Source organism: Asterias amurensis, chromosome 16 (assembly GCF_032118995.1).
Source record: "Asterias amurensis chromosome 16, ASM3211899v1".
In the NCBI taxonomy this organism is placed as follows: Eukaryota; Metazoa; Echinodermata; class Asteroidea; order Forcipulatida; family Asteriidae; genus Asterias; species Asterias amurensis.
In genome coordinates, this window is record NC_092663.1 from 9,745,601 (window position 1) to 9,760,983 (window position 15,383).

Here is a 15,383-nt window from a genome sequence, read left to right on the forward strand (position 1 = left end):
AGAAGGTGCACACTTTCTGCTAGACACAGTTTGCCCAGGATAGGTCACAATCAACGTGAAATAATATCCTACCAGAGATCAATGCACTTTGTCCCAGAATGAAAAAAATGAAAAAAGTACAATGGTTCACTCTGTGAACTGATACCTACATACCTTGTAAGGAACGCTTCCCTTTCCTTTGTATTTGAGTGCCACCCTGTGACCAAATTGTCTAATTAAGGGTGTAATAAGGGACTGATCGTATTCAGGAGATTCCATGGGAGGATTCCGGTAAAAGTGCCAGACGGATTGAGAAGAAAAAAGTTTCCATAGGCATTTAGTTTTTTGCTTCGGCTGGGATAATCTGCGGAAGGGGATTTTCTGCTGTGGTGGTCGACCTGAAATTGTGTTTGTGGTAGCGGCATTCTCTGTGACTTTCAAAGGTTTATCCTAGAGAATGGTGTCAGGATTTTGCTTTCATTTTGAGGGCAGCCTGCCGTTTGAGTACAAACCAACCCTTTTAAATGTTCCTACTTTAGATTTGTTTTTCATGTGCAACAATTTGAAACTTGGGATGTATTAAGAAAATAACGATCATGGCTTCATTTATATTATAATGTCTTTCTGGCATTGAAAACTAGGGCACCTGACTAGCTCTGTGACCTGTGGCATGACAATACAGAGAAGGTGATGAAGACATGTTCAGTTTTAGATGTGGAAAGAAAACCCCAAATAGGAAATTGTTCAGCTAGGGACTGAAAACCCAATCCTACAAGGCTCTGGGATTCCAAGCCAGTTCACAGAGGTGGAAGGCAGTGGAAAAGCATCCCTAAGACCCTTTTTCCGTTTGAAGTATGGACGGAAAAAGCTGATGAGAAAATGAAATGACTTCCAGATAACTGTTCCTGCTAGCTAGTCACTAACCCTGTTCCTGCTAGCTAGTGCAAACCCTACTCAGGCATGTGATGCTTCCTCATTTCAGTTGATTTCCTCTTTTGGGTTTTGATTTTCCTCTTTTTTCCTTTACTCACTGTGTACAAAAGTATAGGAATATTATCTTTTCCTCTTTTTTGCTTGCCCGGTTTTCTCTTTTCCTCTTCTTTCATGGGTAGTTACTCACATGCCTGACCCTACCTCTTGTCGTGGAATATGGGTTTGACCAGCTGACCTCTGTTGGTCTTCATGAATAATTTGTTAGCGGTTGCAATCAGGTGCTTAATGGCGTTTTCCGAACCGATAGATAACCGCTAATGGTTCTCAGCCATCAGATAATCCTAGGATTTTTCATCACAGTGGTATCCCGCTCAGATCTTCTCAACCAATTAAGAGATTCTGTCACTCCAAGCTCAAGGTGCGAGCTCAGGTGGTCAGGAGACTGTGGTCCAATGCAGCCATTCTCCTCTCACAAATCAAGCCAGGAATTTGAGTAGCTGCTTCTTTTGCTTAGAAACTTGTATTTTGTGCTTAACAGATTTGGGTACTTTTTGTAACACCAAGCTCAAGGTGCGAGCTCAGGTAGTCAGGAGACTGTGGTCCAATGCAGCCGTTCTCCTCTCACAAATCCAACCAGGAATTTGAGTAGCTTCTTCTTTTGCTTAGAAACTTGTATTTTGTGCTTAACGGATTTGGGTATTTTTTGTAACACAAAACACAATATCCACATATTAAACATTAAACTTACACCATTTGAAGATAGTGATAGTGGAAAGCGTACCTTAAACTACTAGTTGCTGAGGTGCTGTAGTTTTTGAGGAATTAGTAAAACAATGTCATGAAAATACGCTTTAACATGCTAAAATAATTTTCGTCTCACGATCACTTAGGCAAAAATCTTCTTTCTAAAACGGGTCCCTGGGCCCAAGTATTTCATAGAGCTGCGTAAGTAGAAAACATTGGAATGAAGAAATAATGAAGTATGAACACAATTTTGCTTACCCCCCCCCCCAACCCACCAAAAAAACAAAAGGTTATCAGCCAAAATACCATTTAACTTGGTGGCGTTTCATTCTTTTCTGCAGACTTAAAAAAAAAAAGTTAACATTTTTCCAGTTCTTTTTGTTGTTGCAATCACACGCCTTGAAAAGTACAAGTTAGGTACTCACAAAACAACCAATATCATCATTATGAGTACAAGAACATTTTTTTTTTTACATTTTCCCCAGCCTAATTATGAGTCATTTGCAACAAAGCCTTTAAGCTATTTTGTTATTTTTGTGGCTGGATAGTAAGGCCTAAGGGATACAGATTTTAGCCTGATCTCTGCTACCATTAAGCTGATTGAGAATATTATCCCATTGTTGACTGTACATTAGAGAAACTCCACTAGATGTTGGCAGAAATGTGCACATATTTGTTGAGCAGCCCGTTTCGGCTGAACAAGATTTATCTCTCCTTAGCAGATTTTTGGCTAACAGCATTTTGAAAATACTGGCACAAATTTTGGCAGATTTTGATACTAAGCTAATTATCAATAGGGATATCAGTCAACCACTTTGCAAATTAGTTGTGCTAAGTAAGCTTAGTTCTTTTTGACATTGGCTTCCAAAAGATACGCGCTCTGTGCTAAGCAAAATTTGCTTGACAGTTTTTAAAAAAATTGGCAAATTAGTTGTGCTAAGTAAGCTTAGTTCTTGTGGACATTGGCTTCCAAAAGATGGGCTTTCTGTGCTTTGCTTTGACAGTTTTGAAGACGTTGTGTTCCAGGTGGTTGACTGGACAGCATGGACTACAGATCTTATCGCTCAGCGCTAATGCAACAATTCTCAGGAAATCCAACCAAATGTAGACGACACAATCTGATTGTTATTCAAAGCATGTGTCTGGGTCTATACGATGCTTTTATTCACAGATGACATCCCCTGTCTCTGCTTCCGATGTCTTTAATGATCTGTAAAACGACGAGCATCATGTCTGCTTGATTCCTCTCTTACTCTAAGACAAGTGACTGGGGCTTGCCAAGATTTTTTGTTAATGTTGGCGTTGATTCAAACCGTAGGGAAAAGTGGTACAAGAGCAGAGTGGCAGATCCCCCCCCCCCCCCCAAATGGCAAAATTAATCCAATGCAAGGTTACGGCACGATGGATCAGTGGCCACATCTTGTATGATAATTATTGCATAAATTCAAGAGTTATAAAAGAATAGCTGTTCAAATTTTGTGCCCCCCTTTCTGTGTATCAAAAATCGATAACAATTTGGTTTTTTTTTGCCATCCTTGTAAAATGTTATGGGTCTCTACGCTTTGCTTTATACAAATTATACTGCAGGCTCTTTTTGAAGAAAGTGATGTTACAACTATTTTTGACAACCTTGAAAAAGCATTACTAAAGTATTTTAAACCAAATCCACAATCACTCGGAAACGCATAATTGTATTAACAACTACAATTACAGGTGCGTATCCGGTATAATTTCTAATTTAGTATCCAGCCTTGCTTCCAAGGGGGCAATAACTACCCTGGATGACTTTTAAAGTTTTTTAACATCTCCCGTAATTTGAAGCCGTTAAAGTGTAAATATCTTTGCCATCATCACACACGTAGCACCTGCTCTCCCCTCTAGTGTAACCAAAAGCTAGATGTAGATTAGCGACATTAGAATTCCCATGAATAAATGACATCCAAACGTCTCTCTGTAGTCTCCGACCACGGCTTGGACTGTCCTGGAAGGTTGTAATTAACACCGGGTGACTCTGCATCGGCTCCCCTCTCCCTCTTCTTCGTCTTTGATGAGGATGAGAACTTGTAATTACAGGAATAATTTGTCAGGTTTTAATCTGATGCTGGGGATAGATACCAGATCAATCATTAGTGCAAAAGGTTGAGACGCGACTTAATATGAAAAATTTAAAATGCTTCTACAGTTTAGAGTGATCAATAGCCTTTTACTAGTAAAAAGGTCTTTGTGAACTTCAGATTAAAATGAAAACTTGCTCACAGATCACCAGAGATTCTGAGAAGCTTCTCAATCTCACCCCCCCCCCCCCATCTTCTCCTGGAAGATAATCAGACAAATGCGTTCTAAAGATAGACACAAGCTTTCTATTTTAGGTTGTGGGGCATTTGAATGATCTGGGGTGGATTTCACAAAGGTAGTCCTAACTTAGGACTAGTCCTAAGCAATGCTAAGAGATAGGATTGGTCCTAAGTTAGGACCAGTAACTCATCCTAACTTAGGACAGGGGTGGATTTCACAAAGGTAGTCCTAACTTAGGACTAGTCCTAAGCAATGCTAAGAGATAGGATTGGTCCTAAGTTAGGACCAGTAACTCATCCTAACTTAGGACAGGGCCCAATATCATGACTCTGCTTACTTCTACATTCTGCGCTTGCAATCACCTTACATCGCTTACAGGGTAAGCGCCAAACTTCTAAGGTAGCTGAGTTAGTGAATAACTACTAATAGTAGTGACCTGCTGACCTCCTGCATGTGTTTCGAAGTCTGCATTTAAATTTTGATGGATTTGGACTTACAAAGGTTTGAAAAAAAAATAAGGGAGATGGAACTTAAAGGAACACGTTGCCTTGGATCGGACAAGTTGGTCTATAAAAAGCGTTTGTAACTGTTTTTTATAAAATGCATGTGGTTGGAAAGATGTTTTAAAAGTAGAATACAATGATCCACACAAGTATGACTCGAAACTGCAGGGTTTTCCTTTTACGTCGCGAACTATCACGGTCGGCCATTTATGGGAGTCAAACCGTGCAATTTCGAGGCATGTTTGTGTGGATCATTGTATTCTACTTTTACAACATCTTTCTACCCATATGCATTTTATAAAAAACGGTTACAAACGCTTCTCAAAGACCTACTCGACCGATCCGAGGCAACGTGTTCCTATAAAGTTCTGACCATGCTTTCACATCACCTCTTAAACACACTGCACCACTATTCACGGCATCTCCACTATTCTAGACACCACCCCTCATTCCCAACTTTCTCACCTCTAACCCCTGTCGGCATAAAAATGTCAAGCAACTCGGTAGACTTTGGGATGGAGGAGAGAGGAAGGGGGGGGGGGTTTGAAATCTCCCCAGCGACTCGTTTCCAACCCCCCTTTTCTTGGCTGATTAGAGTGGCATGGTAATGAGCATCTATCAATCACAGGGCAACTCAAGATAACAAGCCTTGCGTCATTAAGTGAGGAGGAGGGGGAGAGAAGAAGACAACGGAAGCAAGGAATCTTAAGTGTTTGTGCAAGATGGAGGCACATTCCTTAAAGGGGCAGTTTGAGGATGTCAAACTTTTCCTAACACTGCAATTCAGTAATAAATAAGCAAGTGTCGAAGGGCCTATACCTTTTTTTACCGGCAACTAGCCAACAATACATATTCATTTAAATTGTCGCTTCACTTGCCTTTTTCCATACTGTTTTTCACCAGTCCATGTTTCTTTTGTGATATTTTTCAACATTTCCCTAGCCAGCTGAAGCAATTGGAGAACATCATTACTTTTCCTTAGGTGTTTCATTTACCATTTAACCTGTATACCACTTTTGAGGTTGTATCTTGATCTTGCAAGTTTGTGGGCTACTTCTGTTTTTTTCTTCTTTCTTTTTTTTCTCTCCAGAAGACGATCAGAGCATACTGATCGAAATGTCGAGTTGAAACCAACGGTTCTTTTCAGAACCACTCCAACTCATTAGAGATAGTCATTACATGGTGTTACCGCAAACCTTTCTATATTGTATTTCCACCATGCAAAGTTTCAAATCCTACTGGACTACTTCTCTCATATGTTGGTCTTCTATAACCCCATGCAATGGATTTTGAATGAGATAATTTGGGTATTAAATGACTACTACTTGAATTAGACCCTGTGAAGACAGGCAATTACAGGTAACTTCTCTAAACCCCGCCCTAAAATTTTCACTAAACTCAGAGGCTATGGTTTAGACTACATTTTCCACCTGTGCCTATCCATGTACAGTCTGCCTGTCTAGCTCATGTTGAGATGTTAAGGTTATGTTAAGGTTAAGACAAATGTCCTATAGCACAAGATGCGGTTTGATTCCTTCCACTCATGGTTCTCAGCATCTGACATTTCCCTCTTCGGTGTGATGAATTGGTCTATCTCGGTGAGCTTTTACTGTCGGCAGTGGCCCTTTACCTTACAGCCTTGTTCGTTGGGGCCGCTTCCCGGCCGGGAAGCTCTATCAGCGGTCCGAGGATGGAGCTGAAATTGGCTGCTCACTTATAACTGACACTCGGTCCTTAACAAGGAAGCAAGCACTCTCGGAACTTCAACATTTTAGAGACAAGAAACAATTACTGCCTTAGACACAGACCAGACTTTGCTGGTTTTGGATCCTTCGCTCATTCGAGGCGGGACAATTTTGGTTTAATAAAAATTGGTAATGGAAATTCTACATGAAGATAAATTGTTAGACAATATTAGACACATAAATAAAACATCAGTTCATGATTTCAACATTTTACTTTTAGCTGAAGGGACTCAAATCAATTGCCTGTGTTGTCTTTTGCAGTGCTTTTTACCTCTTCCATCTTTTACATTGTAATGAACGAAAACTTCTTACACAGACGCGACATAAATTGGATCTATCACTCATGTTACTGATAAGCATGATATCTTGTGAGAAGTGATAATCTGTTTATAAGTTGCATCCATACTTAGACTGGTATGAACTCAAGACACTTTCTTAATGAAACAAAAAGCAGATCCTAACAATGCCCCTTTAATACTAACGGTGGGGACTATGCAGTGGACTGAGTTAATTTTCCTCTAACAGACCGTGCGAACAGAGATTGGGATAACAGCATCTTCGCACAAACAGTCCCATCACTGACCTTAATCACTAGTCTGGGGACCAATTGGTACACCATAGGGACTGCCATAGATGAAGTCCAGATTCCCAACCATCTATAGGAATGGATCTTCAGTAAGGTGTCGTCACTCGTTATCACCGGTTCCCAATCACATCATCATGTCCCTCTGTGAATCATCGGGGCGCCAGTGTGCCCAGTGATTTACCTTCCTCGATAGCGGTTTAATGAGCATCTTGAGACATCGGCCAAAATGACTTCGTGAAAATTTAATCAAAATCTTTCTCCACGTACATAGTTTTAGTCAATTTGTTTGGCACACTTGTTTCACATATCACATTCATTCGTATCAGGTTTATACCAAATGCGGGTATTACAATAAGCAATGGTGATTCAGATTCGCAAAACGCTGTTTGCTCAGTTTTGCCAGTATCTCAGAAGGATTAAAAACTGGTATGAAGAGAGTGTGCCACAGCACCTTTTAAACCCTTAATAGGTACTACTACATAAACAGGGCCCAATTTCATGGCTCTGCTTACCATAAGCAAAGAATCGGTGCTTACGGAAGCAGAGAATTCTGTGCTTACGTCAAGCATATTTCAGAGGTTAGCATGGAATTTTGGCTTCTGCGCTAGCGTACTCAACGTTACTAGGCATTCTACACTTACACAGCTAGCACAGATATTTGGCGCTTGCAGGTAAGCGACAAATGGTGATCGTAAGCGCAGAATTCAGCAATAACCAGAGCCAATAAAATGGGGCCAGGTCTCATCATAAATCCAAAATTTCCACAACCTGCCTTGAGTGCCATATCAACAGATATGTATCCTACATAAAACTACGTTATTTAAATAAATTATTATTAGAACAGGTCAAGTGTCTGCAGTCCGGCGCCTTTGAATGGTACCTTCCAGATAATGTGCGCCTTGTAAATTTTATGTTATTATTATTATTACTATAAGTCAAGCTTTTGCATATAGGTTCAGAAACAATTGATGCGCCAACACAGCTTCTAAACGCTTTCTAGCATACAGCTGATTCAAGCCCACATCCATGATGGCATGTAAGCTTCGGTCAATGATATCACATGTGGTATCCTCGAACTCTCTTCCTATAACCTCCCGATAGGCCAACCCCCCCCCCCCCCCCCAACCAACTCACTCAGCTGTGTAGCTCACAAGATACAAGCCATTAATGAAGCATGGATGGCCACTTCCGACTGTCGTGCAGCGAAGATTTGCCTGGCTTAAGATGAGTAAAAAAAAAAAGAGAACCTTAATTAAAGATGGATGGTTACTTAAACAAATTCTCCTCAGAGGTGACCATGATGTTCAGGGCAAGTTGGGTTGAAACAGCTGTGTGCTCTATGGTTAAAGGCACTGGACACTATTGGTAATTACTCAAAATAGTTGTAAGCCAAAAAAATTACTTGGTAACGAGCAATGGAGAGCTTTTGATAATATAATTTAAAACATTGTGAGAATTGGCTCCATCAAATGATAAAAGACTACAGGCCTGAAGCCTTTTAAATGTTTTATTAGGCATCTGAAAGCACACCAATTCGGGCAACAAGTGTGTTTTTTCTTCCATTGTTCTCTTCCAACTTCGATGATCAATTGAGTCAAAATTTTCAAAGATTTGTTAGTTTATGCATATGTTGGGACACATCAAGTTAGAATACTGGTCTTTGACAATTACCAAAGATGTCCAGGGGTCGATTTCACTCCTAGGAGATACTAAAAGCGTGTGGCTAGTCCTAAGTTACTTGAGATAAGACTAGTTTTAACTCTTTGTGAAATCCACTTCAGTGCCTTTAAAACATGTTTGTTTATAATTTATAATTTTTAATTTATAATTTTCAATTTTTAATTTGTTGCAGGCATGGAATTTTCAAATTGGTTTGTTTCATTTTGTGATGAAGTCTAGTGAATGATATAGAAAAAGGCAATTTCATTTGGCTGGAGTGTTTTTAATTTTGTTTTATTACTTGATGAATATTGGAATTTATAATGAATTTTGTGGATGGTATTTTTTATTTTTATTTATTTTAGTTGCGATAAATTTCATTTTCTGATCAGGACTAGTGTAAGATATTGAAAGGTCAGTTTTCTTCTGTCTTGTGTATTATATCTAAATAATGATTTATTTTATACTTCATGTAGTACTATTGGGATTTTTTTTTTTTTTAACGTTCTTGGTGTCTTATTAATTTTGGTTTTTACCCATACACCGATGTGTGTTAGCACTTATACTCAGTACTTTCCTGAGTCCTGTGAAAAAAAATCACAGGCATGTTGCTCGGGTGGGATTCGAACCCACGATTCTTGCAATTCTAGAGCAGTGTCTTACCAACTAGACTACAGAGGTTGCCGGTAGCTAGAGGCAGTTTGAATCTTATGTTTTGGCAGCGGGTGCCGCAACGATATAATAAATGTTAAATTTGCATCGGGGATAAAGAATAATAATTTTGGCTTTTTACCCGTACACCGATGTGTGTTAGTACTGTATACTCAGTACTTTCCCGAGTCCTGTAAAAAACAAAACACAGGCATGTTACTCTTGGTGTCCTCTGAACTGTTTAATGTATTCAAAAATTTATGGTTTGTGACCTTCGATTGGGTCACGTTCCTGGAAGACCTGTTCCACTTTACTTCTATGTGACTTGATGAATTAACGGCACCAGTCTATAGTCTTTCAAAAAGAAAATGGCCTACATTAATTAATCAAATTATATTTACTTTAATTTATCAAATTACTTTTTAAAATTATATTTATTTTGATTTCCCAACATGTTAATTACGACCTCATGCCGGAAGTTAAACAAACCTGACCCATTTTCTATTCCCCTTTATTTCCTCGCGCTCTTGAAGAGTACGTGTAGTCATAGTTATATAAATTAAATTATGAAGGCTTAGCCCCGTTTTTTTTTTTTTATTTAATGAAGAAGTCGTGAGGTAACCTTGGATGGAAAGATTATGTTTGGGTATAATGTTGGAGGTGTTGGTAGTGTATGTAAAGTGTATGAATGGCTTTTGGATGGTTATGTTGCCATTGCTAAGCAACATGTGTGTTGTTAACCTTGTAGGTTGTCACTTGAGTTTGTGGACATTTGTTACTCTGAAATTCCAGTCATTTTTGCTACCTGTAGATCTTGTTTGTGTAGCTGTCTTGTTTCTATTATCTTCACAATTTGTTAGAAACCAATGTCTGAATCAACTAAATTGAGGTTGTAAGACAACATTAGTCTAGCACCCTTTTTGATTTTATGGAAATCAGTGTTTATGATGGCTATTGTATGTAGGGAACATGACTAAGATGGTGGTGTTCTTACCTTAGTCTTAGGCCGTGCCCGAAGTAGCGGCTACAGTAATGGCTACGGCTAGATTTGTGCGTCATCCTGAATTGATAGAACATCCTAACGGGCCCTTACTACAGTCTTATTATCGTTATCATGAGTGAAGGGCACTCCTTGTTCCTTGCTCTATGGTTTGACCATACAGCATGGTTGCAAATTCTACACACTGTTGCTCATCCCTACCAAAACCTGACAGTTTTCAATAATTTACATGTCACATTTTACTAGTTTTAGCTTTGCGTTCGCGTACCCTAAAAATGGCCTTTTTCTCCTTGCCCTTTTTCACATATAAATAGCTTGATTGTTTGGTTGTAGCTACAATGTAAGCCAGTGTAGGCTATTATACACTTCATAAAAAAGAATAACTGTACAGTACACTGTGTGAATTTTGCCTGAAAACTTTTCTGCACAATCTTGCGGTGAGGTGGCTCGCTATAATGGCTTGCATGGCCTCGCGCATAATAGCCATTACAAATTCAAGTTCCTTTCAGGAAATTTTGCAGCAATCGAAAAGCTGTTTATCAAAAATACCCGAACGAATTGTGACGTGCAGGGCTGGGGCGAATCGCCTGTTAACCCGAAATTTGAGACTTTTGTTTTTTGGGGGCCTGTGAGACTTTTCGCGAAGCCCCCAATGTAAAGGGTCCAGTCAATATTGTGGAATCGACATGTGTTTTAAATGTACGATGAGTGAGAAATGTCGTTAATTTGTTTGATTAGTCATGTAGTGTTCCTGAATGGGGAAGCAAAACAGGTGAATTCTTGATTTCCAGAGGGCTAGGGTAAAGGGATGGTTGTTAAGCGTGGGTTCAATATCGGCTCTGGAGGGCAATTTAAATCTAGTCTCTTGGTGATTCAAGAAACATTCACATCACAAATAATCTGAATAACAGATTGGGTGTTGCAAATTTGTTGCTAATTGTTATCACATGGTCTATTTAAATGCCTATAAATGCCGTTAGTGGCTGAATTTAGGGAAAATTAACAGCAGAATAAGAATGTAAAAAGCAAACCTATTCACACAAAATTTAGCATGAAATGATCTTTAATTTTCTCCTTCTTAATCATTAAACTTAATGTTGTAATTAGCAAAACCAAACCAGAATATAGTAGTACAGTTTGACGACCAGGCGATCTACTTCCACATTTTGACTGTGCCATCCGCTTTCCAACTGTGCGCAACGGAAAACACATGTACACAAAACCCAAGCATTAAACGTTATGATACTGCATCAGTAATTAACGTCCACTCTTGCGAAACCAGTCCAAATGCTGGGAAACTCAAAACCTCATCACTTCAAGAGATCGTATGTCCTTGGGTCTATTCTTGAAAAGCACATTGCTAAAAATTGACTCGTTTAGAAACTTGTAATAAAAGGTAGGGCCATTGTGTTTTTTCCCTGTCAAGTAAGAATGTTGATTTATAGGCACAATTATCAAGAAAGATCTAATGAAAATCATTTGTAAAAGATGGTTCAGATGAATGACGTACTTGCTGAGAATACAGGAAAAATTTGTGACAGTATTTTCATCAAGAATGTTGAATTCATCCATGCTTTGCAAGATGACAGCGGGTACTGACCAACCACATCTTTAGCCACAACATTCCCAAACGGACACCACAGAGATCTCAAACTCCCCCAAAGGCATTTTTTTGTTAAAGATTCAAATTTGTTCAAGATACTTTCATTGATTTCTAATCTATGCAGTTTTTTCTCTACTGACATCGGTATCCTGCTGATTTTTGCAGAGCATAACATTCTATAATCAATTTGAAACTTTGCCCTAATGTGATTCCAATTATCTTGACTGTATTAGTCTCAACATGTTGTGGGCTTTCATGGCTGGCAGTAAACAAAAAGACAGGGATATTATCTTTTTATATTCTGATCACTCTAAAATCTATAGACTTAAAGACAGTGGACACTATTGATAATTGTCAAAGACCAGTCTTCTCACTTGGTGTATCTCAACATATACATAAAATAACAAACCTGTGAAAATCTGAGCTCAATTGGTCGTCAAGATAATAAAGAAAGAAAAGACAACCTTGTCACACGAAGTTGTGTGCTTTCAGATGCAAGTTGATTTTGAGACCCCATCTAAATTTGAGGTCTCAAAATCAAATTCGTGGAAAATTACTTCTTTCTCGAAAACTACGTTACTTCAGAGGGAGCCGTTTCTCACAGTGTTTTATACTACCAACCTCTCCCCATTACTCGTAATCAAGAAAGGTTTGATGATAATAATTATTTTGAGTAATTCCCCAATAGTGTCCACTGCCTTTAGTTAACAGTTGTAAATACATTGTGGTGGTGAAGCGTCTGTGATATGTGCACTCGTACTGACAGCGACGGGAGAAAACGTCCAGTGTCATTATCTACCTTTAATACGTACACTAGCAGTAGTCTCATCACCCTGAAACAACCTTAATAAATAATGTATCATCCCCAGTAGAGCACACATCCTCTAGTCAAGATGTAGTCACTAGTTTGCGCTGGCCGCTAGCTCGTCAGCAATGCAGCAGCCAGCCGTCCGCTGCAGGGCTCTGGCAATTCCCTCATAAAAGTCTTCTTGACTACTGATAACAGGGTTTTGTGAGAAACGCTGGAAGGGGGCGCTGGGGTCAGACGGAAAGGTACTATGATGAGCTTGTTGAATATCTAGAGCGTCGTCGCTGTTGATTTGGTATGGATTATGTCAATTGCTTTCAAGATGTGCCTCTTTGTTTTTCTTTTCTTCTTCTCGCTGAATGTCATCGTCAAAATAATGGAATGGGAACAAGGCTGGGAGGAATGTTGGCACATGGATTTGTTCTCGGACAGAAATCTTGTTGAAAAAACAAGATAGAGGTTTTCTCTTTAGTAATTTATTATGATGCTTACCACTCAATTACTGTGGGACTTTGATTATAGTTTATGGTGGTCTGCCTGAACCCGTGTGGAGCAGAAGAAGTTAACTCATAAGAGCAGTCCTCATGTCACTCAAAACTGTTAAACTCTGATTATGGTGGTTCGCCTCTGACTGTGTACAACATAATCAGTTTACTAGTGCAGTCCTCAATCCAACACCAACCTGGGCCCAATTTTATAGAGCTGCTTAAGCACAAAATTTTGCTTAAGCAAAAAATTCATTGCTTAGTAAAATCAGATTACCGGCCAGGACTCCACTCAATTGTTATGCTAAGTAAACAACAGCTAAATACTAGTCATAAGCAATGTATATGGCATGAAATTTTGGCCAGTAACAATAACATGTGTAAAATAAGCGAGCTATTTTCGTGCTTAAGCAAACTTTTTGCTTAAGCAGCTCTATGAAATTGGCCCCAGTACCTCAACACCAAAAGTGTTGGACTCTTCTTATGGTGGTATGCAGGATCCTGTATAAAACATAATCAGAGTGCAGCCCTCATTAGTCCAACACAAATCAGGAACTCAACACCCAAACGGTTGGACTCTGATTATGGTGGTATGCCTGATCCCATGTAAAGTATGATCAGTTTACTAGTGCAGTCCTCAGTCCAACACAAATCAGGAACTCAACACCCGAACGATTGGACTCTGATTATGGTGGTATGCCTGATCCGATGTAAAGCATGATCAGTTTACTAGTGCAGTCCTCAGTCCAACACAAATCAGGAACTCAACACCCAAACTGTTGGACTCTGATTATGGTGATATGTCTGATCCAATGTTAAGCATGATCAGTTTACTAGTGCAGTCCTCATTAGTCCAACACAAATCAGGAACTCAACACCCAAATTGGACTCTGATTTATGGTGGTTTGCCTGACCATGTAAGCCTGTTTTACTAGTGCAGTCCTCAGCCTTACTGACTAAAAAAACACATGTTGTTTGCTTTTGAAGGAGTCAGGATGGGGATCAGGGTTCTAACATATTTTATACATTGCTTCACGGATAAAGATCTACCCATCCCAACACTACCCTACCCTAACAATGTATGTTCATGTTTCAGCGCATGCTTATTGATGCTTCAGTGCTTCTTGACTCTTCGGAGAACAAGTCCACCGGCATGCTATATACTCAGTCTTTGTAAAAATAGAAAATCAATTGTTTTTTATTGGCAATTTTAATCCGCAAACAAAACACTAGATGAACCATCATGTGTCTCTCCCCCCCCCCCATCATAATTGATTATGGATGAACAGCGAATTGCACTGGAGAGAACATAAAATGTGATTAAACATGAGAGGAGGAGTCCTTTGCAGCAACAACCAACGGCCATGAATTTCTGCTACTTTTTTGTTGGAAATTGTAGTTGGTTGGGTCAAAAGGAAATAACTGACAAGTGACAATTGAAAGTAACAAAATTAAAAAGTAATAAAAATGAAGAAGAAACCCCTCTGTGCTGTTGTTCTGTTGTCAGTGGATTGTCAGTGGATAACCTTGTCTGGAACCACGACCTCGTTTCTCTATAGATCACCTTGATCCATTGCTAGATGCGGAATACATTTCAGGCTATTCTTCAATAAATTGAGGTTTGCAGCATACATTGATAGTCTGTTCATATTTTTAAAATCAAAATTTTGGGTGGGCGTTTTCTGAAAATTAAAATATATAAACAGCTACAGTTGTTAAACATTGCTTATTGTGAATGTTTATCCAAATAATGTACAACCGCTGGTTTTTAATATATACTTAATAGGAAGGAATATATTAATTTTTGGTTTTTACCCATATACACCGATGTGTGTAGCACTGTATACTCAGTACTTTCCCAAGTCCTGTGAAAAAAATCACAGGCATTTTACTCGGATGGGATTCGAACCCACGACCCTTGCAATTCTAGAGCAGTGTCTTACCAACTAGACCACCGAGATTGCCCGGTAGCTAGAGGCAGTCCGAATCCTATGTTTTAGCAGCGGGTACTGCAAACGATTTGATAGATGTTAAATTTGCATCGGAAGGAATATGTTGGGTAATCACTCTTCAAATGAATGGAAATGAAATCATACCTTGTTCGAAGCCTACAGCAGCATTTGATAGTATAAAAGCATTTGAGAATCATTTCACTTCCAAGTAATGTGGTTATGGAAAAAATATTTACAAAATTTCCATCCCAACAAATTAGAATCTGAAAAACGTTACTGAGTGTCGGCTACCTTTCTCAGATTGTGTATTCCAATATCTGCTTTTGATTTTTTGCGATATCTCAGAAACGCTAAAACAATTGGACGATGCCAAAAACCAAACTTGAAGACAAGTGACTGAACACTCTGGCACAGAGTGTGAAAATGCATGAAGTGAATGG

General features: G+C 39.1%; 1 protein-coding gene across 3 annotated transcripts in view; it reads left to right on the top strand.

The window, feature by feature from the left end:
- The window catches only part of LOC139948638 (RNA-binding motif, single-stranded-interacting protein 1-like), a 236,093-nt gene that overhangs the window by 158,622 nt on the left and 62,088 nt on the right, over positions 1–15,383 (top strand). The gene's annotated exons all lie outside the window — the stretch shown is intronic.